A 27,519-nucleotide genomic window follows, 5' to 3' on the forward strand; every position below is an offset into this window, starting at 1 on the left:
TTCCGAGTAGAAGGATGATTGTTCGAAGATTGAAGATCAAGTTTTACAAGTGAGCAAGAACTGAAGAGTAGTGAAGAGAAGTAAGAGTAGTTTTTCGTTGATGAAAGGCAAGTGACCCTAACCATACTTCTATCTATACTTTATTTACAAGAATACTTTGTTTAATTGGAACATGGAGAATCACTCAAGAAAATAGTACAACCACAATACTACATGGCTCTGGTCTTGGCTAATTAATTAGAGACTCTAGCCTGTGACAATCTTACCGAAAGGGCAAGAGGAGATGCATCGATGGGGTATAGCTCAGTCCTCTTGGGGCAATTGGTATTGTTTAATGGTGCTTTGGTAAGGTACCACCTCATTAGGATAGTGTTATGACCACTTTGACTTGAAACCTTAGCGGATTGTTATATATTAGGGAATTTTTGTGAAGGCCTCGTAGCGTCCATATACAATCACACCTCGGAAGTGTGGTATTGTGCCTAGCTAGCACATGCGTGGTTGGGTTCAAAGTTCTTCGGAACTTTTATGCGAATTGTAGTGAAAGTGTACAACCTCTGCAGAGTTAAAACTAACCGGTTAGCCGTGCTCACGGTCAAGAGCGGCTTGGACGCTCACATGATTAATAAACTTAAAGATGGATTTAAATTACTTTCTGGTTATTTCTTGTGGCCTTGCTGAGTACCAACCATAAGTGTACCCACTCTTGCTTACTGCTGCTCAGAAGGAGAAAGTTGTGGTGAAGTCTTTTTAAGATGTTGCTGATTTCTAGGCGTACCCAACCCCCAGTCGATTGCCTGTGAAGTTTGGAGACTTCGTTTACAAAATAAGCTATATAACTCTGATAGTTTTTTAATTGTTTTAATTCTCTTTTACGTGATACTGTTACTGATTATTCACTTATGATGTCTTTATATGTATAAAATTTGATCCTGTCATACGTATAGTTATAGTTATACATTCGATTTTCTTCTTGAAACCGGGTATGACACGCCGGCACCCCCGACGGCTCGGAGCTGTGGGGCTACGTCCAAGTCCGGCCAAGTAACGCTCCTATCACGTGCTTCGTGCTTGCTGTTCCGAGTTCCGGCTGTCGCCTTCCTTACCTCTGCCTGCGATCGGTGTCGCCGCCGTTGCAGAGGCGCACCTGTTCTGGTGGTACTACAAGAGCCCGCAGAGGGCGTCGGCGCCGGGGAAGCCATGGCCGACCGTCCTCTGGCTGCAGGGCGGCCCGGTACGCCGCCTGAAATTCAGCTCAAATCTGAGCTCCCCTGCTCTACCCTCTGCTTCACTGGACTTGATCTTGGGCGAGTGAGCTTCGTCACCAACCATCGTCGTGCTCCTCCTCGCAGGGCGCGTCGGGCGTCGGGTTCGGCAACTTCCAGGAGATCGGGCCGCTGGACGTGAACCTGCAGCCGCGCAACTCCACGTGGCTGCACAAGGCCGACCTCATCTTCGTGGTCAGACTGGCAGTGACAGCGATCCGACATGGATAGCTCCGTTCATTCGTCTCCTCTTCCACACCTTTTCTGTGTACAACTGAGTCGTTTCTGCTGTGTCGACCACGTCGCAGGACAACCCGGTCGGCGTCGGGTACAGCTACGTGGATGACGACAGCCTGCTGGTGACTACGGACTGGCAGTAGGCGGTGGACGCCACCACGCTGCTCAAGGCGCTCGTCAGGGAGGTGCCCACGCTGCACAGCAGCCTGCTGTTCCTGGTCGCCGAGCCCTACGGCGGCAAGTACGCCGCCACGCTCGGAGCCTCCGTCGCCAGGGCCGTCCGCGCTGGCGAGCTCAACATCACGCTCGGAGGTAAACACCACGCCCGTCGGGAATCATCGGTTTTGTGCGCTGGGCACTGAAAATTCTCGCCACTTTTCCGGCAGGTATCGCGCTCGGGGATAGCTGGATCTCGCCGGAGGATTTCACGGTGAGCACATGACAATGGATAAATGGAGTCATCGCCTAAGCTTCCAGTGTGCACAAAACAGTTCTTGACAATTCAAATGCGTTCTGGATGGTGCAACTGTCGTACACGCCGCTGCTCTTGAGCGTGTCGAGGCTGGACGGCAACGCCGGCGGCGAAGCAAACAAGTGCTGACCTCTACGTCCCTCTTCGTTCATTCCCAGTCACATTCACACGCGCACGGGAACTGTAATCTCAGTCTTGGGATCTTAACTTCTTAGATGCCCAAACAGAGAGTATGAACAGTATGAAAATTACAATGAAAGTAGGAACAAAATTCTCCAGTAATAGTCAGAAAAATTCAACCCTTTACACTGTGGAGAGAGGGGGATATTTATACCCCTAGCCTTCGGCCGGGTTTTCCTAAACTGTCCCCTTCCAACTCATTTACAGCTCACTTACAACCGGTTTCAAGGTAAAATTACAAGGTTAGAGGTGTACAAACCCGACCTTCTCACGTATTCAGGTGTACAAATCCGACCTTCTCACGTATTCACACTTTACATGCACGCTTGCACCAACCGAAGGTTTTCGTTTCCTTCGGGGAGCTCCGGGGGTCACAGCCCTGAAGGTTCCATCAACGAGCGATCAGTCGTCACCTTCGGCTCCGAAGGCGATCCCTTTACCCGAAGGTCCTTGTAACGTCCCGCCTCCCCGAGGCCGGGTCTGCTTACATCTGGCTGCTTTCTAGGACATAGACTGTCCTCACAGACCAACACTAGTTTTTTCTGCACACTTTGTCCTCACTCGTGCGCACCCGGGAATAACTTCCCGGACCAACACCAGTTTTTTCTGCACACTTTGTCCTCACTCGTGCGCACCCGGGAAGAACTTCCCGGTCGGTCACCCATCCCCAAATTTCTCCGGGCCAAGCACGCTTAACCTCGGAGTTCTTTGGAGACCGGCTTCCGGAAAAGAAGTTGCAACTTGTTGGTATGAGTATCCTATTAATCCTATTAAGTCCTGGGCCGGGGTGTCACATACTCACCCCCTTAAGAGACCGACGTCCTCGTCGGTCAATCCTAAACCAGGAACGTCCTCTCTTGGCCACGTCCCGTACGTCCAGTGCCAGCAGCACATGTGCCACGTCCGTGCGTCCAGTGACAACGGTCCCTGTGCCACGTCCGTGCGTCCAGTGCCAACGGCGCATCCCAGATGCCCGCGCACTGACCCGCCACGCGCCCGTGCTCATGCCGATGACATTTGTGCCCCCACGCGCCCGTGCTCATGCCTCCGCACTTACGCCCGTACGTGCGCGTGAAACCGCGAGAGTAGGCTCTGATACCATTCTGTTACGTCCCGCCTCCCCGAGACCGGGCCCGCTTACGTCTGGCTGCTTTGTAGGACATAGACTGTCCTCACAGACCAACACCAGTCTTTTCTACACACTTTGTCCTCACTCGTGCGCACCCGGGAAGAACTTCCCGGTCGGTCACCCATCCCCAAATTTCTCCGGGCCAAGCACGCTTAATCTCTGAGTTCTTTGGAGATCAGCTTCCGGAAAAGAAGTTGCAACTTGTTGGTATGAGTATCTTATTAATCCTATTAAGCCCTGGGCCGGGGTGTCACAGTCCTGGTCTTTGAGCTTGCGCTTCTGGGCAGCCGTTCATCACCTTCGGCCGAACGAAGGCGATATCCTTCGTCACCGAAGGTCTTGGTCTTTGAGCTCGCGCTTCTAGGCAGCCGTTCATCACCTTCGGCCGAACGAAGGCGATATCCTTCGTCACCGAAGGTCTTGGTCTTTGAGCTTGCGCTTCTGGGCAGTCATTCGTCACCTTCGGCCAACCGAAGGCGATATCCTTCGTCTCCAAAGGTCCTGGTCCTTGAGCTTGCGCTTCTGAGTGACCATCCGACACCTTCGGGTATGCTTGCCTTCCTCTCGGGGCCCTGCAAACGAGTTAGGGAGCATTTCCGAGGGTGAGGGCTTGACCCGAAGGCTCAATCCCCAACAGTAGCCCCTCGAGGGCGAGGTCCGAAGCCGACGGTCCGAACCCGCGTTGAAGAAGAAGATTAAGTGTAACCTTCGGGAAGCTCCCGAGGAAAAACGTCTCCCGAACCGTCGGCTGCAACGGTCGGTTTTGGTGGTGTACGTGTCAGGCTCCGATTGCGCCGCTTGGGCGGCCGACTCCTCGATTTTACCATTGGTACTGTTGCTTTCCCTCGCCTATATAAGTGGAGGGGGCTAAATCCTGTGCCCTCTCGAGCTTTGCTTACCTTCGGCGCTTCCACTATAAAGTGCTTCTTTCGAAGGTTCCGCTTTCGTGCGTGATCAAGCTGTTCATTTTTCTCGGTGTAAGTGGATTATTGGTTCATGGCTCGCACTAAGAAAACAGCAAGGTTGATCGAAGGTTCGTTTGAACCCTTTTTCCTAATTTGCCTTTCTTCGTTTTTGTGTAGATATGGCATTCATTAAGAGGGCGGTTCTTCGTGCAGACTCTAGTTCAGCTCCCGAAGGAGAGACGGGTGCTTCACAGCCGCCTCAGCAGCAGCAGTCCAGCGAGAGCCTTTCGGCAGTGTTCGCGGACGTTTCGGAACTAATGACTCCAGAGAAACGTAAAACTTTGCTTTACGAGCCATATGTCGTTTCTCAGAGCACGATAGACTACTACGTTTCGAAAGGCTATTTCGCCGAAGGTGTTTGTTGTCCTCCAGGGGCGGAAGTGATTCCTGTACCGGAGACCGGTGAGGTTGTGGTTTTTAAGGATTTTTTTACTGCGGGGCTTAAACTTTCGATGGATCCACTTGTGCCGAAGCTTTTGGAGCCATTCAACGTGAAGCTGCACTACTTCACTCTGAACGGGATTGTTGCTTTGGCCAAGTTTTTGTGGGTGGTGCGGACCTTCAGAGGAGAAGTGTCCGTGAATGCCTTTTTAGGCTTTTTCAGCTTCATTTCCAGCCTCGCAAGGTCTATGTGGATGAGGAGGCTGAGCTTAGCGAGGTTCAGAACGGCTGTTGCACATTCATTCCTCGCAAGCCGAACAAGAGGGTTGGCCTGGAGAAGGTTATGCTTTCGACGGCTTATAAGAACAAGTGGGAGGGGAACTGGTTGGGATACTGTTTTTACGCCAAGATTGGTTTTCCTGATCCCGAAGGTTCTGACGAGGAGAAGTATCTGTTGGCTTCGGACATCAAGATGTTCGAACACGTCTATCAGCCTACCTTCAGCAAGCGTGGGCAGGGCTTCAAATAATGCCTGGAGGCCTTCATGACGGCTTGCCAAATTTGTGGCGGTAGGGATGTGGCGGAGGAGTTTTTGGCTGCGAAGGTTTGGCCTTTGTCTGCTGGCTGGTCTCCATTGAGTTTCGAGCGTAAGCGTTTTGCTGGCTTGAAGTATGACGTGACGTCTCCGGTTTTTGGGCTTCGGAGACCCGAAGGTTGCAGCGATGAAGTTATGGTGGCTGAGCTGGAGCGGCAGGTTGCGGAGATACTGGGTCCTTGGAACAGGAAGGAGTATGGCCGGCGAACACCATTCCAAGAATGACGCCACCCGGGAACGTTGGTTCGGAGGTTCCCAGGTCGAAGTCTAAAGGTAAGGCTAACGTGGAGGAGGTAGGGAGTTTCGGGGCTGTTGGCACGCGGGGGCGTGGGTGTGGCTGGAAACCTTCGAGCACAAAGGTTTATGTTGCGAGGGCTGAGAGCGCCAAGAGGAAGGCACAAGATGAGGAGGTTTCTTCAGGCGACAGCAGTACGTCCTCATTTATGGAAGAGCTCATGGGGACGGTGGGCGGGGAGATTGTAGTTCCCGAAGGGAGGCTTTTTAGATCCCGTTATGATCTTAGCGATGAGTACGGGACCATGCTTTTTGGTTCCGGCCGTCGGGTTGAGGTGGCGAGGGCTCTGATTAACCTTTATTGTCCCTCCGAAGGTATAACCAAACGCCGGAGGATTCAGAGTCTCGTCAAGACTGGCCCCAAGCCTTCGGACATTCCGAAGCTGCCGGAGCCTAGGCCCACGGGGCCTACGGCCGGTGCTCCGAGGGCTCCTGCGCCGATGACGGTGGACGCCATGCCTACCCCTTCGACTGGCGTCGAGGAGGGGGAGGTTTTGGTTGGTGAGACACTGCTCTCTCTTAGGGGCGGGGATATTCTGGGTGGGTCCTCGGCTCCTGCAGACAAAGAGCTGGAGATGCTGGAGGGGTTGAACTTCGACGAACCCGATAAGCTTCTTTACTTTGTTTTGCGTGAGTGCTTGGTTTGTTTGTGATCTGAGGGCCCCCCTTCTTGTTGTCTTTGAAGTTGTTTCCGCGTCGATGCAGCAGCTTTTGGCCATGATGCACGGGCCTGGCACGACTGGTATTCTCCCTCCTGAAAAGGGTAAGTCAGGGCCTGACTGCGTTTATCCTTCGTTCAATTTTTAGTGTCCCCGAAGGTAATTTTGTGTTTGATTCAGAGTTTAATGCAGCCGTGGCAGAAACATCCACCTCCGATGCTGCCTTCATCATTGCTGATTTGAGCAAGAAGCTTGCCCAGGCCAGCCGTATTTTGACGCAGAAGGCCAAGGCGGATGCGGACCTTCAGGTCAAGAGCGCCACTGAGAGGTTGAATCTGGTGGAAAAATTGTGGCGTTCTGAGGCGGAGGTTCTCGCTCTGAAGGACGAGAACAAGCAATTAAAGGCCAAATGTTCGAAGCTAGAGGCAACTGCTTCGGACAATGAGAAGGTTCTAGAGAGCCTTCGGAAGACCATGGAGAGGGATGCGAACGAGAAGGCTGCCCTTAAGGGGAGGATTACTAAATTGGAGAAGGTTCATGCCAAAGTGGGTGAACTCGAGCAAATCTTCGCTGAGGTCGCTTCGCGAGCCGAGGTAGTGTACCAAGAGTACAAGAAGGCCCTTGCTGCTCTCGGAGCAGAGCCTCTGCCCTTGCCTGAGCCGGCCGAGGGTTCTCAGGTTATCCTTCAGCTTCTGGACTGGTTGTTGTCGGAGTTTGAGGGGCTCGGGGAGGTGATGAGCGTTGTGAATGATAACGCGACGTCCATCTCCTTCGAGGGGCTTGTAGGGAACCTTCTCCGCGCCGGCACTGTCGACCTCTCTAAGCTCGAAGGGGGCTTTCAGTACGTCCCCTACGAGGGCTTGTAAGAAGAGGTTAGTGTAAGGATCGATGGACCAAGAGGGGGGGTGAATTGGGCCTTTTTCAAAATTCAAAGATAGATAAAACAACCTTAACCTATGCAATGCTAGTAAGGCTCAATTCACCAACCGGCTAAACAAAACTAACTACACAAGCTAACAAAGATAAGAAACTAAGCAAGGTAGAGCTAAGCTATGATCTCTAAGGTCAAGCACATGAAAGAAAACATGAAAGTAAGTGCTTGAAATGAAAGAGAGTGCAAGAGACAACCGGATTTTTCCCGTGGTTTCGATGTGTTGGCACACACCCCTAATCCACGTTGTGACACTCACTAAGAGTCTTGTCACCTCCCATGTCACCGAGACTTGGGCGCTCACTAAGAGTCTCCGTTCACCATCCCGGCGTGGTGGAGCTCAAGCCACGTACAATCTTCTTCTCCGGGCTCCCACAATCCTTGGCAAGCTCCGCGAGAAAACACCTCGATCACCAAGATCGCCTAGGTGATGCCAATCACCAAGAGTAACAAGCTAAGGCCTTCACTTGAGCAAGAACCGATCACCAAGAACGGATGCACACTAGCTTCTCTCTACTCAAGTCCTTAATCTTGCTTCTTGATTGATTGAATGCACAAGTATGTGAATGATGAAGCTCAAGGTGGCTCTTGACTATAGTATGAGTGTATGGATGTTGCCTGGTGTCAAGAGTGGGCGAAATGACCCATTGGAGGGGTATATATAGGCAGCTCACACAAATAGAGCCGTTGGAGAAAAGCTGCCAGAAAACTGCGTAGCGCCGGTTAATCCGACGTCCCTCCATTTGTCATCGTCGGTTTAACCGGTGAATGTAAACTGCCTCTTCTGAAAACTAGCCGTTACAACTTGGGCAGATTGACCGACGTATCATCGGTTTAACCGGTGAGTGTAGTTGTCCACTGATCCACTGAAAAACCAAGTCTCTGGACAACTGCACCGACGTTAACTCAAACCTATCGTCGGTTTAACCGGTGAGTACAACTTTTGAAATCCACTGAAAAACCATCTCACTGGTCAATTGCACCGACGTCTTGATTCAAACAGCGTCGGTTAATCCGGTGAATAGAACTTGAATTGCCCTGGAAAAACCAACTCTGGACTAATGCACCGACGTTAAATTCAAACACGTCGGTTTAACCGGTGTATTGAATTTGTCCAGACTCTGCTAACTTCGTTTAACCGACGTATAGAAAATTGAGAGCGTCGGTTAAACCGGTGTAAAGACTTTTTCTGATTTTGTCTTTTCTGATTTGAGTCTTGAATGAAATCCAAATATTCTTGAGATATAGTTTGAGAACCACTTATTTGAACTTCTAGAAACCTGAGTGACCATAGTGTGCATCCATTTTCAAATGACCATGTCCATGCTCAAGTTACTAAGCCTTAACCCCTCTTAATAGTGCGATCACTACAAAACTATAAAACCTATACTAACCTAAGTGTCCTTCTCAACCTTGTGACACTTAGGACTAGAAAGATCCTTAGCTTTGACATATATAAGTTGAAAACCGAGATCGCCTTTTAGAATGACCGAAATTGAGGGGCCTCTTTTGACATATGACCAAATGAGCGATAATGATCTATTAAGCTGCACAAACTCATTAGTCACAAAAATGGTTGTCATTAATCACCGAAACATACCTTGAGGGCCTAGATGCTTACAGTTAGCAAGATACAGGATGTCAAGATGGCGTATTTCGATCGTTTCTGGGAACCTTCTGGCAAGGTCGCTGTTCGGACCCTCGCGGCTGCTGTGACAGGGGTAATCTTTTCTTTCGGCTTGCTCTTTGTTTTTGGTTTTTTGTTTTCCCGTGGTAAAACTTTGTTGTTTGTGCAGGAATTAAATCTTGACCATCCTTCTGGGGTCGGCGGCATGCCCGAGGCCAACAGGTCTCCTTCGGGGCGCGAAGCGGACGAATCACCGAGAGCTCAAGTTTAAAGAATAGCTTGTAGGGGTTTGTTTTGGGGGCTTCAGAATTTCTTTGTAAATATTCCCTTGCTGCAGGACGTGAACAACGCTAGGGTATCGATGAGCTGGGAGGCTTTTAGCCGTGCTCGTCCCGGATGCAGCGTTGCATAATACTTGTGCTGGTCCGGACGTGATTCATTGTAATCTTTTTTTCTTTCATTCGGATGTTAACTTTGTGTTGCTTCTCGATATGTATGTACTCTCGCGATTGCCTTTTCCGGGGCTTCTTATTGCGCATCCTTCGGGCTCCCTCTCTGTGTGCATCCTTCGAGATGCCTTTGTGCGGGCATCCTTTGAGATGACTCTTTGAATGCATCCTTCGAGGTGCTGTGTTTTGTGCACCCTTTGAGGTGCCTTGTGATGTGCATCCTTCAAGGTGCTGTGTTTTGTGCACCCTTCGAGTTGCCTTGTGATGTGCATCCTTCGAGGTGCTGTGTTTTGTGCATCCTTCGAGGTGCCTTGTTGTGGGGTGTGCCAGGGGTCTTAAGAAAATCGTCTCCTTCGGGGTGTTGTGTTTTGTGCATCCTTCGAGGTGCCTTGTTGCTTGTATCCTTCGAGGCGACGCTCGTTAGGGTTTTGTTTTTTGGAAAAACATCTCCCCCCCCCTTCCTAACGAGTTGTTGCCCGGAGGCAGTTTATGTAGAAAGGTGAGTTCTCTTTTGTGGAACTTTGATAGACTATTTGCTTACCACCGAGGCAACGCGAGGAAATTTCGATTTTTTGGGAAAACGTCTCCCCCCTTTCTTGCGCGCTGTTGTCTTCAAGGGGTTTTGTTCTTTTAGTTGTGTGGTTCGAGTGATTGATGCCGAGGGGTTTGATGGAAAAATGTCTCCCCCCTTTCTGGCATCCATGTTTCGATCGTTCCGAGGGTATTTTTCTTTTTGTTTTTTGCCGAAGGTTTTTTTGTTCAGTTCGTCTTAAAAGTCGAAGCCCCCTTTTTTGCCAAAGGTTATTTGTTTCGGACCTTTTGAAAGGCCGCAGTCCCTTGGTGTTCTTTTTGCACATTTTGTGACTTTAGTGCCGAAGGTTTTTTGGTTCGGACCCTTAAAAGGTCGCAGCCCCTTGGCGTTCTTTTTGCACATTTTGTGACTTTAGTGCCGAAGGTTTTTTGTTCCTGGCCTTTAAAAGGTCGAAGCCCCTTGGCGTTCGTTTTGCACTTATTGTGCCTTTTGTGCTGATGGTTTTTTGGTTCGGACCTTTTTGAAGGTCGAAGCCCCTTGGCATTCGTTTTGCACTTATTGTGCCTTTTGTGCCGAAGGTTTTTTGGTTAGGACCTTTAAAAGGTCGTAGCCCCTTGGCGTTCGTTTTGCACTTATTGTGCCTTTTGTGCCGAAGGTTTTTTTTGTTCGGACCTTTTTGAAGGTCGAAGCCCCTTGGCATTCGTTTTGCACTTATTGTGCCTTTTGTGCCGAAGGTTTTTTGGTTAGGACCTTTGAAAGGTCGAAGCCCCTTGGTGTTCGTTTTGCACTTATTGTGCCTTTTGTGCCGAAGGTTTTTTGGTTCGGACCTTTAAGAGGTCGAAGCCCCTTGGCATTCGTTTTGCACTTATTGTGCCTTTTGTGCCGAAGGTTTTTTGGTTCGGACCTTTTTGAAGGTCAAAGCCCCTTGGCGTTCGTTTTGCACTTATTGTGCCTTTTGTGCCGAAGGTTTTTTGGTTCTGACCTTTTTTGTAACACCCCGGTGTTAATTTTGATGCTAACATTGTGCTTAATCGCTAATCGAGGCTAATCTTCGTCATTAGCGCTAATTGAGTTCGCAAAGTAACTTCGATTAAGGTACGTTCGATCTTGTTTTTCTCCCTAATTCGAGCTCTAAATCAATGTTTGCCCAACATCAATGTTGTAGAACTTTTCTTCCTCTACAACTTTCATTTTGGCCAAAATTCAAGTTTTAGCACGAAATTTAAAGAAAATCTTTAATTTTTGCTTTGAATAGAACTTTTCCAAATGCACCTAAGTTTTGAAATTTTATCTTTCAAACCTTTGTTCAAATGAAAAAGTGCCTGAAACAAAAGTTGAAGATCTCAAAATTTTGGACAACTTTCGTGTTCAAAAGTTTTTCATTTGAGGCCATGAAGAAGGAGAAAAAGGTGAGTTTACGAACTGGATTTTGGAACCTCGAAATATTTACAGAAATGCCATTGCTACATCTCCTCCTCTGCTTGCTGCTCGATACGCCGGCCGTCGCCGTTTCTCGACGTCCGTGGCCACGCGTCGGCCATCGCGGCGAGCGTCGCGCCTCGAAGCTTCACCACTCTCCTCGACATTCGAAGCCAATTCCAGTCGTTCCTCTCTTTCCCCGAGCTCACGACAAGCTGAGCCGAGCCGTGTAACCCTAGCCCGCCGCTCGCCACGCCGGCGTTCGTGCCGACCATCCAGCATCACCGTGCTTCGATTCGCCGCACCCGGAGCCGCGCAGCATCGCCCTCCACCTCCTCCGCCCGTCCCTGAGCTCGGCCGAGCCCCCTCCATGGCCGAATCGGCCTGCGACACCGCGGCCGCCATTACCGCTCCGCCTGAGGTTTGCCCCGCCGTCGATCTCCTACTTGCGGTCTCCGTTTTCTTCAAGCGACCACTCAAATCGACTGCCTGTGATCTAGTGAAGCTCATGCTCCCTTTAGTTTCGCGTGTTCGTCAAGTTTCCACGCGCGTTCCAAGTCATGCCGCCGCGCTAGCCGCCGTCACACGCCACGGGCTGCCCCTGCGCGGTCTTGGGCCGAGCCTTCACGCGCGTTGACACCGGCCGGTCTCGCTGGTGCTCTCCCCACTCCACAGCGCCACCACTTGGCCTGTGCTGGCCGGAGCCACTGCGTCGCCGCCACACACCATGGCCGCCGCCGCCGCCATGGCCGCCTCCGCGTCGAACTCCCTGCTACGCCTCTCCCTTGACCGCGCCAACCACCCGGCCACCTTCTCCACCCCTCAGTGAAGCTCACAAGCCTGGCCGCACCCTCCCCGACTCACCGGAGCGCCGCCGCCAGCGTAAACCGCCGCCGCCCGCCCCTGCTCGCCGCGGGCAAGCCGCGTCCGGCCATCCCCAAGCCGATTCGACCCACCACAACGTTGCTCTCGACCTCCCCGAGCTATCCCCCTCCTTTCCCCTCGTCGGCGGCGACTGCCGTCGCCGGAACCGGCCGGCGCCGCCCTCCCAGCGCCGCCTCCTCTGTTTTGGCCGGCCAGGGACCCGATTGCTTGATTGCAAAAGTTCCAGGGACCCATCTACAATATCTAGTTTTGTTTTCAATTGTTGCTGTGCACTTCTAAATTCAATTAAAAATTATAGAAAAATCAGAAAAATGCAAACCAAATTTTGTTAGGTTTCTAAAATCGAGATCTTCAAAAGAAAAATACTTGTGCAGGGGAAATGTCACTTTTGCCCCTGCTAAAATTCGGGTTGTATTTAATCTAGTTTATTTAATACCGGTTGTTCCGTTGCTCTAAAAATTGTGAAATTTATTTAGTAGATTAATCTTTGAATGTGTAGTCCACTGAAAAAGTTTCAGGTGCATAGCCTGTGTACATTTTTGTGGATCTATTAGTGTTTGATTTCTTTTCTAGGGTTAAAATAAATACTTTCTGTCGTCAATCAATGTTGGAAAAATTTATGTGGCATGCTTATCAAAATCATGCTATTTTGTTAACTTCTTGTGGCTTGATCATATCTGCATGTCGAGTCCTTGCTTTTATTTGGCTCCTAGCTACACTTTTCTTTTATAAGTGTGGTTATTTGATTATTGTTTCATGCATGTGTAACCTCAACAAAACAAACTCCGGTCTTACTCCGTGCTGCCCTAAGCAAACTTAGTAGTTGATGTTTTGAACGAAACACTTCAGGCTAAAAGGAATTAGCAACCGAAACCCCATCTCAGCACTACACCATTCCGTTGGACCGTAGTTTTGAAAGTGTTGTTTATCGGTTTTGTTTATAACTCTAGTTGCGCGTGCTGCATTGCATTGTATCTTTTCGTGAATCTCATGCATGGCATATTTTTTTCCTCGTGTAGCCGCTGGCACCGAAGTCGCCTACGAGCTGGTTGCCGAGCCGATCCAGGAGCCGCAAGCGGGAGAACAGCAGGAGGACGCAGTCGAGCACGCACCTGAAAAAATCGCTAACCCCGCTGACTTGCAAGGCAAGCCCCGGAGCATATCCCTTATTTTAATTACTCCATGTTATACTTTAAGTATTGTGCATTTACGTTCAAGGAATTGATTGGAACCATAGATGCATAATCTTGTATACCCAGTGTCTTTACTAGTGTAGTTATCGCTAGCACCGCTATGCTTAAGTAAACTCGGTAGAAGACGGGTGATTTCCTGTCACCCGCGAGATATAGGGTTGATACTTCAGGCAGTATTTTGAGAAATAATGCAATGAGAAGGAAATTAGAGACCGGGCGGAGGGAAAGTTGGACATGATTATTGGGTAAAGAAAGTTGAGTCTCCGCCTGTGTCGATTGAGGACCGTTCCGTTGTTGGCCCTTTGACTGAGGATTGAACAGTACTAACCACATGCCGGAAGTAGGAGGTAGTCGAAACCGGTAAGCTAATTACCTGATTTGCAACGATACTTTGAATCGCGACCTGCTACTCTGGGAGTGGGATGATGGCGGGTGTTGGAGTGTATGTCACCTCCTAGTTCTCTGGGAGTTCGCTGTGAGGGACCCTTCACCCGGGTTTTGGCAGGCGTGATTCAGACGTCGGGGTAATGATGGGAACGGTTGACATATGTGGTCCGGCGTGGCTGCACGTGTCGTGTGAGTTAGGTCCACCTTGCAAGGTTAAATCGGATCGATTCGCCGTGACTCGCGGATATGAGAGCCTTGGTCAATGCGTCGCATCGTAGTAAGAATTGAAAGGACAGAAAGAGAAAAGATGGATCTATGTTGATGTTTCTGAAAAGATAATATGATTAACCATGTGTGCTCTAGAGAATTAGGCAAATCTAGTTTCTAGATATCAACACAATTGGAGCTAAAATATTGAAAGTAAGGATCCAGTATTAGTAGCTTTTCAGCAAAATAACTCCAGAGCCAAAGAGCTGTGCATGTCTAGATAATGGGCTAAGTATACCCATAGACGGGTAAGCCTTGCTGAGTATTAGAATACTCAGGGTTTGGTTGTAACCCTTCTGAGCAGGCTGTATTCTGGAAGACTTCGAGGAAACCGGTACGTCCTGGAGTGGTCAGCCTCTTCCTCCAGGTTGGACGTTCGAGCGGGTTCCGCCTTCTCCGTGAAATGCAGGCAGGTGAGCCTCACATCAGTGGGCAAGATGTGAAGTTCGTCTTTTGGTCATCGACGTTATCTACCGTACGGTATTTTGAAGCTTGTTTCAAACTGTTTGTATTTTCCGCTGCGTTTGAACTCTGTATTCGAAATGTAACTCTGGCTTGTAAAACTTTATTGTAAGTTAATTTTGAAGACTTTTGTTTAACTCTGGTTGTAAGTTAAGTTTGAAAATCTTGGTTGCTTGTATTCACCTGTGCTCGTCTTTTGGCGAGATTTCCTGTGCAATCGATCCTGGTTAAAGCAGGCAGTCTGGGTGTACTGGTGAAGTGCAGTAGCGGAGGTTTAAGTTAAAAGGTTAATTAGTGCACTTGATCGGTATTATTTGGACTGTCTTGTGATAGCTGGCATCAGAGCTAATTGCACTGGGGGGTGATTACTTGAGTGCTTAACTGCAAAACTTTTGGGTTTTTCGAAAAGTTGACGCTAGATGCGCTAAGGAATAGGATAGATAGTTCGTATGCCCTAATTATGTGTTATAAGTTAGGAGGCATCTAAGTATCTATTCATTCCAGCACTTCCAGCATTTACTTCTCGTTAAACCTTACTTTTGTGCACAACTACTATTCTGTAACGACGCACCTACGCTGAGGTAAGCAAGGTAAGCATTCTAGTAGTCCTTAGAATAGCCCACGTGTTTCATACGTGCGCGGGTCCCGTATGATGAGCATACGAGGAAGTGATAAGGCTCAATTCAAACGAGCCTGTCGCTATCTGCCGCCTGATATGGAGTGCGGATTTCATGCCGTGTGATTGTGATCACGGCCATTTCGTAAGACAATGTTACGAGATGTAAACCTGTCATGCGGTTGGCCATGACCGTGACCCTTGGGACACGTCTACCCTTGGATGTCCCGTAAGGCGAGTGTACGGGAAGTGAATACGTTGTTATGACATATGCAGCGCTGCCCATTCAGCGTCGAACGTCTGGGTGCCATCTCTATAGTGGATGGTAATATATGTGTGAATATGTGGGAAACTGCATATGCGTTACCCGTGTGGCGTAGGACACATGGGGGCCGTTTGTGTGTGCTGGCACGAAGGGTCCAGAAATGGATATTTATATCTGTCTCTGTGTTCTTCTGCAGGAAACTAACCACGTTAAGCGCGCTATAAAATCCTTGATCGTAGGAACGACTAGTATATATAGGGAGAGTACGTACTTGTGCCACTAGTCGTATTCGTATACCATGTTTGGTACTTGCTTGGGTGAGAAACGATAGAACGTGCATGCATCATCTCATCTTTGGTTGGTTGATCACCTTGCTTGTTGCATTGTTTTATTAAAATGTGTTGTTTTTACCTGAATGTCTTCCTAGGTTCGTGATGTGGTAGTAGGCCAACGTAATCTGCTAGTTGATCTTGAGTTGAGAAGGTCTTTTGTAAGTTGGGGGATTGGAGTTTTGTGAGAGCCTTACCAATAGTCTAGCTTGTCATTCAAATCCAAACTCTTGATCTATACCTCGAATCTATTCCAGCAAAAGTATTGTTGCTTTCTCTTTTGGCTGTCTAAACTTTGATGTCGGTCAACAAAACCTTTCGATCCATGGTCCAATGAATCTTCTAGTATCTCTCAATGTTGGGCATTTCGATTCCAACATTTGAAATCGTGTACCTTCGTTCTTGCTCAGTTAATTTTTGGAGAAATTACAAAGATTTATGATAATGATAACTTTTGAGTAGAGTCATTGTAACATCCTACATCACCTCATTGGTCAGTGCATTGTGTCGCATCATGATCGGGAATGCGTAGGCTGACTAACGGGTATGCGTCCGAGTACACTTCGGGTGTCTTCGATTTCGTTAATTTATCTTGCTGTTGGCACTATTGGGTTGCTACTATCGGTTTCTCTTGCAGTTGTGTTTAGTTACATAACCCTGATGCCGCGACGGAACCTAGGGTCTCATGTGTGCTGCAGCCACATGATTGAGCCACTAGGAGCGCGCTGGTGCCAAGGTATATGTGACATAACTCACTGCAATCCCCTTTTATGCAACCTTACTAGTGTCTTAACTTCTAATCCCTCTCAAGGGTATAGGGTTAACGAGAGGTTAGTCTCGCGCAAGAGAACGGTCCTAAGACGCGTGTTGTATTGTGTGCATCGCAAACTCATGCATGTATACATCATATTTTATGCACCTCCTAGATGCATAAAACATGGGCATCATCATCTTTGCACCATGGTGTATGCATCATTGGGCCAGCATCATAACTAATGCATCAATTCATATGCACCATTCCATTGTGCATGGAACATTTTATCATCGTGTTGCACCAGCATTGCAATCATGCATTCCAGGAGTGCATCATTATCCGAGCCATCAAGCATTTGCACTATGGGTGAAACATTTTATCTTTATTCCTTGGTATGGTGGCATTGTACTGGCATAAAGAAGCATGTTTTGTGTAATTCATCAGATAATATAATCCTGAGCAAGGATATTCCGAAAACACCTCCTAAACCATCCTTCCGTTTTACCCTCACTTGTTATTCATGAGCCTTGTGATGAGTCTCAATGACATTTGCTCTCCTCGTGCTGCGATCTCTGCGCTGCGAGTGCTTGATTACCTTGTCTCAGCATCATTCCTTGCTTTATTTTACCTTTTCTTCTTGAACAGAAAATCCTGCATCACTCAATTATCTATTCTACTCGAAGAGTCTCGCAAGAATTGAGTCCGGATGTTCCTTAAAATCATCGTCGTCATCAGGAGGCGTCTCTGACTGCATGTAAAGAATGATCTTGTGTAATGCTAATCTCCTTTTCTCCTTTAGCATCAAAATCATTCCGTTGTAAATCACGTCATTGCTTTATCAGGTAAGTCTCTAGAAGGTACATCAGTTTTGTTCCAGGTGTCTGCTGGTTTTGTTTATCCCTCCCGTAGGTTCCTGACTGGTTAGCGGACTTGATCTCCTGTTACTGTCCAACCGGACCGAATCCCCTGTTGTTCGGTAATCAGGTAATCTCATCGGTGGACGGAAGCTGTATGTGAAGCTTAAGCAAGAATCTTATTTTCCTGCAGTCTGTGGTAGCTAATCCCTGTTGCTCTCATGTTATGCCCCGTTTTTGGATCACCTCCTTCCTATCCCTCCGTCTCGTAATGCTTATACATGCACGATCTATATGTGCTACAAGAGATTCTCGTTGGAAGTATGCCTGACGGCGCCGCAATGAAACCAAGAGCCTATTCTGGGCAATCAACACATGCTTGTACTACTCGACACACGCTGGTATGGAGATTGCTAATTATGATCCCTTATACCACTGTGTCGGTGTGATATCTCCTCATGGGCATTCCCCGCATCTATCGTTCGCCGTTCTGCCTAGAAATCTCTATACCAGACCTAAATCTAGTGAGTCTTTCTTCCGAAGTTACCAAGGGGATTGATCTTTCAAAGAACTGCTAATGGATGAAAATGCTAGAAGATTACAAGATGTGGTAGACAAGGGACCTTGGTTAAATTACCGAGATGATCAACTAGCTGGAGCTAAGGTATTCTCAAAAATAGATCTACGATCTGGTTATCATCAAATCAAAATCGGACCGGTGGATATACCAAAAACAACATTCTCCACTTGTTATGGTCTTTATAAGTATTTGGTCATGTCCTTTGGATTAACCAATGCTCCAGCCTATTTCATGTATCTCATGAATTCGGTGTTCATGCCAGAGCTGGTAAATTCGTCGTGGTATTCATTGATGATATCTTAATTTATTTCAAGACAGAAGAAGGACATGCTCAGCATCTTCATATAGTACTCCAGCGTCTTAGGGAACATCAGCTATATGCTAAGCTCAGCAAGTGCGAATTCTGGCTAGAGGAAGTTCCTTTCACCTTAGTAGGAAATTCTGGTTTTGGACTACATGTGTAATCTTGAGTTCCCTAAACCACCTTGCTTAGTTTGGGCTAGAGACTCGTGTATGCAATGTTGTGTATAGCTAGTTATGTGTATGAGGTTTGTGTGGGTCCTCCCGAAATAGAAGTTGTCCTACTGCTAAAGATGTCTCCACTTTATTCTGTTTCTCAGGTGAATAATGAAGTATACAGCGGGAAGTAGTAGGAAGGAACCTGGTCAGGGGCACATCAACCTTCTACCCTCCGACATCGTGATAACCGAAGCACCAATGAGGCAATTTGAGCCTTGCCACTGTTGCAAGATGTATGACCGCCCTTGTCTACGAAGCAGCTCCAAAGAAAAGAAAAGTAAGCACAGCGAAGGACTTGAAGAATATACTAACCCTAGACCGGAAATAAATTGGAAGCAAGAAAAGACGCAGAATGTTTATTCAGACTCCTTGATGCCACCATCGCGACTTCCGATGGGACTTAAAGATCACCAGGTAGATTGTCGGACTTCCAAGCTCGGCGCAGGCAGCATAGACTTGAGTGGATGGGAAATTACATGCACAGAATTCTCGCCACGTGGTAGAAGGCAAGTTAGGAGTACTACTGATGTCGACCCAGCTATAAGAGCAAGAACTCGTTCACCGGTTCGGAGATCAATGAGGTCAAAGAAGAAATGTCGTTGCACCGGGTGTCAACCTTGTTTCAAGTGTGGTGAATACGGCCATTTTATCCGGGACTGCCGTTCATCCACTTGGAAAGATCCACCGAATTCGGTTAGCACCTCTAATAATCTGAACTGGGCGAAGATACTATCCAGTGTTCGTATGTCGGGAGGCGACTCAAGCAATCTGCTTCGGATGTTAGCTGCACAGTATGAACCATCTACACAAGGTCAGAGGTCAAATAAGCAATGCAATAGAAACAAGTCCGGCACATGGTACCATCGGGAAGGAATGGTTCACACTGAATGCGCTACCCCCAAGAAAGACTCCGAAGGTAAGTCAGTTGGGGAAGGTAATTTTTGGATCGTGCTAATATTCTGGGTTAACGAACATCTTCCCTCCTTATCTGTCACTTACGCGCGTGAATCTCGGGACGAGATTCCTTTAAGGGGGGAAGGCTGTAACACCCCGGTGTTAATTTTGATGCTAACATTGTGCTTAATCGCTAATCGAGGCTAATCTTCGTCATTAGCGCTAATTGAGTTCGCAAAGTAACTTCGATTAAGGTACGTTCGATCTTGTTTTTCTCCCTAATTCGAGCTCTAAATCAATGTTTGCCCAACATCAATGTTGTAGAACTTTTCTTCCTCTACAACTTTCATTTTGGCCAAAATTCAAGTTTTAGCACGAAATTTAAAGAAAATCTTTAATTTTTGCTTTGAATAGAACTTTTCCAAATGCACCTAAGTTTTGAAATTTTATCTTTCAAACCTTTGTTCAAATGAAAAAGTGCCTGAAACAAAAGTTGAAGATCTCAAAATTTTGGACAACTTTCGTGTTCAAAAGTTTTTCATTTGAGGCCATGAAGAAGGAGAAAAAGGTGAGTTTACGAACTGGATTTTGGAACCTCGAAATATTTACAGAAATGCCATTGCTACATCTCCTCCTCTGCTTGCTGCTCGATACGCCGGCCGTCGCCGTTTCTCGACGTCCGTGGCCACGCGTCGGCCATCGCGGCGAGCGTCGCGCCTCGAAGCTTCGCCACTCTCCTCGACATCCGAAGCCAATTCCAGTCGTTCCTCTCTTTCCCCGAGCTCACGACAAGCTGAGCCGAGCCATGTAACCCTAGCCCGCCGCTCGCCACGCCGGCGTTCGTGCCGACCATCCAGCATCACCGTGCTTCGATTCGCCGCACCCGGAGCCGCGCAGCATCGCCCTCCACCTCCTCCGCCCGTCCCTGAGCTCGGCCGAGCCCCCTCCACGGCCGAATCGGCCTGCGACACCGCGGCCGCCATTACCGCTCCGCCTGAGGTTTGCCCCGCCGTCGATCTCCTACTTGCGGTCTCCGTTTTCTTCAAGCGACCACTCAAATCGACTGCCTGTGATCCAGTGAAGCTCATGCTCCCTTTAGTTTCGCGTGTTCGTCGAGTTTCCACGCACGTTCCAAGTCATGCCGCCGCGCTAGCCGCCGTCGCACGCCACGGGCTGCCCCGGCGCGGTCTTGGGCTGAGCCTTCACGCGCGTTGACACCGGCCGGTCTCGCTGGTGCTCTCCCCACTCCACAGCGCCACCACTTGGCCTGTGCTGGCCGGAGCCACTGCGTCGCCGCCACACACCATGGCCGCCTCCGCGTCGAACTCCCTGCTCCGCCTCTCCCTTGACCGCGCCAACCACCCGGCCACCTTCTCCACCCCTCAGTGAAGCTCACAAGCCTGGCCGCCCCCTCCCCGACTCACCGGAGCGCCGCCGCCAGCGTAAACCACCGCCGCCCGCCCTGCTCGCCGCGGGCAAGCCGCGTCCGGCCATCCCCAAGCCGATTCGACCCACCACAACGTTGCTCTCGACCTCCCCGAGCTATCCCCCTCCTTTCCCCTCGTCGGCGGCGACTGCCGTCGCCAGAACCGGCCGGCGCCGCCCTCCCAGCGCCGCGTCCTCTGTTTTGGCCGGCCAGGGACCCGATTGCTTGATTGCAAAAGTTCCAGGGACCCATCTGCAATATCTAGTTTTGTTTTCAATTGTTGCTGTGCAATTCTAAATTCAATTAAAAATTATAGAAAAATCAAAAAAATGCAAACCAAATTTTGTTAGGTTTCTAAAATCGAGATCTTCAAAAGAAAAATACTTGTGCAGGGGAAATGTCACTTTTGCCCCTGCTAAAATTCGGGTTGTATTTAATCTAGTTTATTTAATACCGGTTGTTCTGTTGCTCTAAAAATTGTGAAATTTATTTAGTAGATTAATCTTTGAATGTGTAGTCCACTGAAAAAGTTTCAGGTGCATAGCCTGTGTACATTTTTGTGGATCTATTAGTGTTTGATTTCTTTTCTAGGGTTAAAATAAATACTTTCTGTCGTCAATCAATGTTGGAAAAATTTATGTGGCATGCTTATCAAAATCATGTTATTTTGGTAACTTCTTGTGGCTTGATCATATCTGCATGTCGAGTCCTTGCTTTTATTTGGCTCCTAGCTACACTTTTCTTTTATTAGTGTGGTTATTTGATTATTGTTTCATGCATGTGTAACCTCAACAAAACAAACTCCGGTCTTACTCCGTGCTGCCCTAAGCAAACTTAGTAGTTGATGTTTTGAAGGAAACACTTTAGGCTAAATGGAATTAGCAACCGAAACCCCATCTCAGCACTACACCATTCCGTTGGACCGTAGTTTTGAAAGTGTTGTTTATCGGTTTTGTTTATAACTCTAGTTGCGCGTGCTGCATTGCATTGTATCTTTTCGTGAATCTCATGCATGGCATATTTTTTTCCTCGTGTAGCCGCTGGCACCGAAGTCGCCTACGAGCTGGTTGCCGAGCCGATCCAGGAGCCGCAAGCGGGAGAACAGCAGGAGGACGCAGTCGAGCACGCACCTGAAAAAATCGCTAACCCCGCTGACTTGCAAGGCAAGCCCCGGAGCATATCCCTTATTTTAATTACTCCATGTTATACTTTAAGTATTGTGCATTTACGTTCAAGGAATTGATTGGAACCATAGATGCATAATCTTGTATACCCAGTGTCTTTACTAGTGTAGTTATTGCTAGCACCGCTATGCTTAAGTAAACTCGGTAGAAGACGGGTGATTTCCTGTCACCCGCGAGATATAGGGTTGATACTTCAGGCAGTATTTTGAGAAATAATGCAATGAGAAGGAAATTAGAGACCGGGCGGAGGGAAAGTTGGACATGATTATTGGGTAAAGAAAGTTGAGTCTCCGCCTGTGTCGATTGAGGACCGTTCCGTTGTTGGCCCTTTGACTGAGGATTGAACAGTACTAACCACATGCCGGAAGTAGGAGGTAGTCGAAACCGGTAAGCTAATTACCTGATTTGCAACGATACTTTGAATCGCGACCTGCTACTCTGGGAGTGGGATGATGGCGGGTGTTGGAGTGTATGTCACCTCCTAGTTCTCTGGGAGTTCGCTGTGAGGGACCCTTCACCCGGGTTTTGGCAGGCGTGATTCAGACGTCGGGGTAATGATGGGAACGGTTGACATATGTGGTCCGGCGTGGCTGCACGTGTCGTGTGAGTTAGGTCCACCTTGCAAGGTTAAATCGGATCGATTCGCCGTGACTCGCGGATATGAGAGCCTTGGTCAATGCGTCGCATCGTAGTAAGAATTGAAAGGACAGAAAGAGAAAAGATGGATCTATGTTGATGTTTCTGAAAAGATAATATGATTAACCATGTGTGCTCTAGAGAATTAGGCAAATCTAGTTTCTAGATATCAACACAATTGGAGCTAAAATATTGAAAGTAAGGATCCAGTATTAGTAGCTTTTCAGCAAAATAACTCCAGAGCCAAAGAGCTGTGCATGTCTAGATAATGGGCTAAGTATACCCATAGACGGGTAAGCCTTGCTGAGTATTAGAATACTCAGGGTTTGGTTGTAACCCTTCTGAGCAGGCTGTATTCTGGAAGACTTCGAGGAAACCGGTGCGTCCTGGAGTGGTCAGCCTCTTTCTCCAGGTTGGACGTTCGAGCGGGTTCCGCCTTCTCCGTGAAATGTAGGCAGGTGAGCCTCACATCAGTGGGCAAGATGTGAAGTTCGTCTTTTGGTCATCGACGTTATCTACCGTACGGTATTTTGAAGCTTGTTTCAAACTGTTTGTATTTTCCGCTGCGTTTGAACTCTGTATTCGAAATGTAACTCTGGCTTGTAAAACTTTATTGTAAGTTAATTTTGAAGACTTTTGTTTAACTCTGGTTTTAAGTTAAGTTTGAAAATCTTGGTTGCTTGTATTCACCTGTGCTCGTCTTTTGGCGAGATTTCCTGTGCAATCGATCCTGGTTAAAGCAGACAGTCTGGGTGTACTGGTGAAGTGCAGTAGCGGAGGTTTAAGTTAAAAGGTTAATTAGTGCACTTGATCGGTATTATTTGGACTGTCCTGTGACATTTTTGAAGGTCGAAGCCCCTTGGCATTCGTTTTGCACTTGTTGTGCCTTTTATGCCGAAGGTTTTTTGGTTCGGACCTTTCAAAGGTCGAAGCCCCTTGGCGTTCGTTTGGATAAGTATGCAAAGTTTACGGATTCTGTATATTTTGCTAACTTATTGTTTTGTGTAGCATATAGATGCTTGCCGAAACTTGCCATTTGGGCTGCTTAGGCGAAGGTGACACTTTGTTTGGGGGTAGTTCATTTCATTGAAATGGTTTACAATGGGTCCGCCTCATCAAAAACCTCACCTCCGGTGTGGAGATTCCCCCTTTGAGGAAAAGAGTACGGCCCTTTTACAAAGTAAAAAGAACTGAAAAAGTCTGCGAAGGTCCGCAATCGCTTATAGTTTCTCAATGCGGCCTTTTCACAACCTTAAATGTAGTACTTTTTAAGGCCGTCCGCATTCCAAGGATACTGCAGCTCATTGCCTTCGGCGTCAGACAGGTGATATGACCCTGGCCTGTTGCTCTTGACTACTAGGAATGGCCCTTCCCACTTGGATTGAAGTCTGCCGGAGGTTTCGGAGTTTGGCTATCTTTTTAGGACCCAATCTCCGACTGCGATGCTCTTTTTTACGACCTTCTTGTCCCTCCACTTCGTGGTTTCTTGTTGATACTTTTCTAGGTTTTCCGAGGCTTATAGGATGTCCAGCTCCATGAGGTCTTTGTCATCCGAGGGGATGGCCTCAACTTGGTGGGTTACCCTTAGGCTTCGGTTTTTGAGCTCCTCTGGTGTCATTGTTTTGGCACTGTAGAGAAGCCTGAATGGGGTGAACTTGGTTGTTCTTGATTCTGAGGTGTTGTGGGACCAGATGACCTTCGGGAGTTCATCGGCCCATTTGCCCTTTTTCTGATCAAACAGGCACTTTTTGATGCTACCGAAGATGATGCCGTTGGCTCTTTCAACGGCTCCGTTGGATTGCGGGTGGTACACCGAGGCAAAGATTACCTGCGTGCCCACACTGTAGCAGAATTCTCTGAAGAGCTGTGAATCGAATTGTTTGCTGTTGTCGACAGTGATCTCCCTTGGGACCCCGAACCTGCAGATGATGTTCTGCCAGAAGAATTTTTTGATTGTTTTTGATGTGATGTTGATGAGTGGCTTGGCCTCGATCCACTTTGTGAAGTACTCAACAGCAACTGCTGCGTACTTGTAATTGCCCTGAGCTGTGGGTAGAGGTCCAACTAGGTCAATTCCCCATCTTTGAAGAGGCCAGATCGGAGGTATCAGCTGAGTTGACTCCGAAGGTTTAGAGGACTTCGGGCCCATCATTTGGCATGCTTGGCATATTTTCACTATGTGCTGAGCGTCGTTCAGCGCCGTTGGCCAGAAGAATCCTTGCCTAAAGGCTTTGGAGACAAGTTGTCTGAAGCCAATGTGTGATCCACAAAACCCGGAGTGAATTTCCTTGAGGAGTTCGATTCCTTCGGTTGTTGAGATGCACTTTAACCATGGGCTGGTGATGCCTGACTTGAACAACTCTCCCTCGGAGATGACATAGCCCCTCGCTCTCTGAAACATTTTTTTTCTCCTCTTTCTCATTTGGCAGCTCGATGTTTCCCCGAAGGTACTCCATTATAGGTGTTCTCCAATCTTCGGCTGAGATGACTGAAACTTGTTTTTCTTTTTTCAGTTTGACTGAAGGTTTTGTGATTTTTTCGAAAAATACATCCGAGGGTAATTGTTCCTTTATAGATGCTGCTTTTGCCAGTTTGTCAGCTTCGTCGTTCATGTGCCTCGGGATATGGACGATGTCGAAGCCCTTGAAATGCTTCTCCATGGCTCTGACGGCATCGAGGTACTCGATTAGTTCTGGCTTTCTTGCCTCTGCGTCTTTTTCGACGTGGTCTCTGACAACCTTCGAATCTGTTCTGACTATGAAATTTTGATGGCCAAGGGCTTTCATTTTGCGAAGGCCAAGAAGCAAGGCTTCATACTCGGTGGTGTTGTTGGTTGATGATTCGAGGTTGCCGAAGCTTAGCCGTGCTGCGTATCTTGTTTTTGCTCCCGAAGGAGATTCTATGATTGCAGCAATTCCTGCTCCTTCGTTGCACCAGGCTCCGTCGCAGTGCATGGTCCAGATTTCAGCTGAAGGTTCCTCCTTGAAGATTGGGGATGTCCAGTCGGCAATGAAGTCTGCCAATACTTGGGACTTGATGGCTGTTCTTCTGTCGAAGTCTATGTAGAACTCAGAGAGTTCCGAAGCCCATTTGGCAATCCTGACTGAGGCCTCCCTGTTGTTGAACAGGTCATGCAGAGGTTGATCTGTAACTACGATTATCTTGTGAGCTTCGAAGTAGTGTCGAAGCTTCCGAGTAGACATGACTACTGCATATGCAATTTTCTCTAGCTCTGAGTACAGGAGCTTCGAGCCAGCAAGAGCTTCGGATACGAAGTAAACTTGTAGCTGCTTCTTCTTTCCCTCGGTTTCTCTCTTGAGCACGAGCGCTGCACTGACAGCAGAGTAGGATGCCGCGATGTACAGGAGCAACCCATCATTCGGGTCAGGTGAGGTCATTTTGACGATGTTCTGGAGATGGTTTTTGAGTGCCTGGAGGGCTTCGCTTTGCTCGGGTCCCCACTCAAATTTGTTTTCATTGCGAAGGACCTTGAAGAATGGTAGGCTTCGGTCAGCAGAGCGAGGGATAAATTTGTTTAGGGCTGCTATCTGCCCTGTGAGCTTCTGTACGTCCCTGATGGACTTGGGCTCCTCCATGTTCCAGAGAGCTTTTACTTTGTCAGGATTTGCTTCGATGCCTTAGGTGGACACGAGTCATCCTAGCACCTTTCCTTTATGAACTCCGAAGATGCACTTGCTGGGCTTCAAGGACAGGCCTGCTTTTCTTAGGCTTGTGAAGGTTTCAGCCAGGTCTGCCACATGATTGCCTCTTATTGAGCTGGTTACTACAATATCATCAACGTAAGCCAGAACATTTCTTCTGAGTTGGTGCTCCAGGACCACCGAAGACATTCTTGAAAAAGATTGTCCTGCATTTTTCAATCCTTCGGGCATCCTCACGAAGCAGTAGATGCCGAAGGGGGTTATGAAGCTTGTTTTTTCTTCGTCTTCTTTCCTCATCCAAATCTGATGGTATCCGGAGAAGCAATCCAGCAGGGACATCAGTTGACTGTTTGCCGCATCATCGACGACTCTGTCGATTCTTGGCAGCGGGAAGTTTTCCTTCAGGCAAGCTTTATTGAGGTCAGTGAAATCGATGCACATGCGCCACTTGCCATTCTTCTTTTTGACCGGCACGGTGTTTGCCAGCCATGTTGGGTATTTGACTTCTCGGATAACTTTTGCATCTAGCAGTCTCTGGACTTCGGCCTTGACTGCTGCGACTTTTTCGTCTGCCATTTTGCGAAGCTTCTGCTTCTTTAGCTTGATGTTTGGGTTGATATCCAAGTGATGCTCAATGATATCTCTGCTGACGCCCCGTAGGTCACTGGCGGACCATGCGAAAACATCTTGATTCTTGCGGAGAAATTCAAGAAGCTCTTTTTCTTCCTAGGGTTCGAGGGTTGCGTTGATGGTTACAATTTTGTCGGGTAGATGTACGTCAAGGGGGACCTTCTTGACTTCGCAGTCTTTCTCGAAGGTTGCCTTCTCATTGTCTCTCTGCTGCTCTTTGAAGGTAGCAGGCTTGGATTCAGTCCGAAGGTTGTGGACATTTTTCTGGCCTGGTGTGTATCCCCGCTCTATGTCCCGCGCAAGCTGCTGGTCCCCACGGACGGTGATGACCCCCGCGGGAGCTGGAATCTTCATGCACAAGTACAATTGATGAACGATAGCTTCGAACTTGTTGATTGTCCCCCTTCCTAGGATTGCGCGGTATGGGTAGGGCATCTCTACCACATCGTAGGTGATGTGCTCTGTTCTTGCGTTGGCCGTGTCTCTGAAGGACACAACAAGCGACAGTTTGCCGATTGCATTACTCTCTTTCCTCCGAAATCCATTAAAGGGATATCCGAAGGCTGAAGTAGATTTCGGTCGATGCCCATCTTGTCGAAGGTGTCGGAAAAAATGATGTCTGCAGAGCTACAAGTGTCAACCAGTATCTTGCCAATCCTCCAGCCCTGAATGTTTGCCTCGATGACAAGAGCATCTGTGTGTGGGTAGCTGATGAGGTTGACATCTTCTTCGGAGAAGGTGATCGGAGAGTGTGACCACTGGGTTCTCTTGGTTGGACCTTCGGAGGCGATGCAATGGACTTGCCTGAAGTAGTCTCTGCACTGTTTCTTGTTCTCGATGT

General features: G+C 48.2%; 1 pseudogene; it reads left to right on the forward strand.

Annotated features, from left to right (window-relative positions):
- The first annotated feature begins 989 nt into the window (after window positions 1–989).
- The window catches only part of LOC120689207, a 30,883-nt pseudogene continuing 4,353 nt past the window's right edge, over window positions 990–27,519 (forward strand).

Source organism: Panicum virgatum, chromosome 9N (genome assembly GCF_016808335.1).
Source record: "Panicum virgatum strain AP13 chromosome 9N, P.virgatum_v5, whole genome shotgun sequence".
Lineage (NCBI taxonomy): Eukaryota > Viridiplantae > Streptophyta > Magnoliopsida > Poales > Poaceae > Panicum > Panicum virgatum.